Source organism: Chaetura pelagica, unplaced genomic scaffold, assembly GCF_000747805.2.
Source record: "Chaetura pelagica isolate M959 unplaced genomic scaffold, ChaPel_1.0 scaffold1160, whole genome shotgun sequence".
Taxonomy (NCBI): Eukaryota; Metazoa; Chordata; class Aves; order Apodiformes; family Apodidae; genus Chaetura; species Chaetura pelagica.
The window spans coordinates 52,159-53,051 of record NW_009951727.1 but is presented as its reverse complement, the minus strand read 5'-3'; positions in this window follow the sequence as shown (position 1 = coordinate 53,051).

The following is an 893-nucleotide window of genomic DNA, read 5'->3' as shown; positions in this document are numbered from 1 at the left end:
CCGCCGAGCCCTGGCTCCGGCCGAGCAGCCGCTGGCTCCAGGCAGCCCCCGGGGAACGCGGTGGAAAACGTGTGAGCAGAGGCCAAGCAGGTTCCCACTCCCTGGCCCTGCTCCTGGCAGTGCCCGGGGCACACGCAGACACACGCCGAGTTTTCCCCTTTGGACTGGCACAGGTGGGTGGCTGGGCACCACTGTCCCCTGCCCTGTGCCACCCTGGCTGCCCCCACCACCCTGTAACCATAGTCCCCATCCAGCCCTTTATCCGGAGGGGAAAAACGTAAGCAGGTAAGAAACAAAAACAGAAAAAGGAAATTCACTGGAGCTGAGCGTGCCGCGAGTTCCCAGGGTGGTGGCAGCAGATAAGGGGCAGGTCGGAGCGCGGGAGCTGCCGCGGGTCCGGCCGCTCCGGGGGCTCCAGAGCGTCCCCAGCGGGGCTGGGATGGCAGAGCCGCTGAGGAGGGATGGGAGGGCTCCCCCCACCAGCCCCGGCTTCAAAGTCGCCAGCGTACCAGGGTGTCTATCCCATGGCACCTTGTCAGGCAAAGCTCTGTGACGCAGGAACCCCCGTGCTGGCCACCTGGGCACCTCCCGGGCAAGCCCACCTGCTGCTCCTGTCCTGCCCAGAGCACCGTGCCACCAGCAGACCTGATCTGGGTGAAAACTAGAGCTGCCCAGCGAGGGGCAGAGGTGCCAACCCACGGGTGGCCCTGGGGGACCCCAGCCTAGGTGAGCACCCTGACTGCCAAGCACCATCACACCAAAACACCCCAAGGTCACACCAGCGTGGAGCCCACCCTCGTGCTGCCACCTCTCCCGGCTCCTCAAGGTCCCCGAGTGGGGATCAGGATTCAGAGCCGCCAAAGGGCACCAGGAACCCCAACTCCACAGCGGCG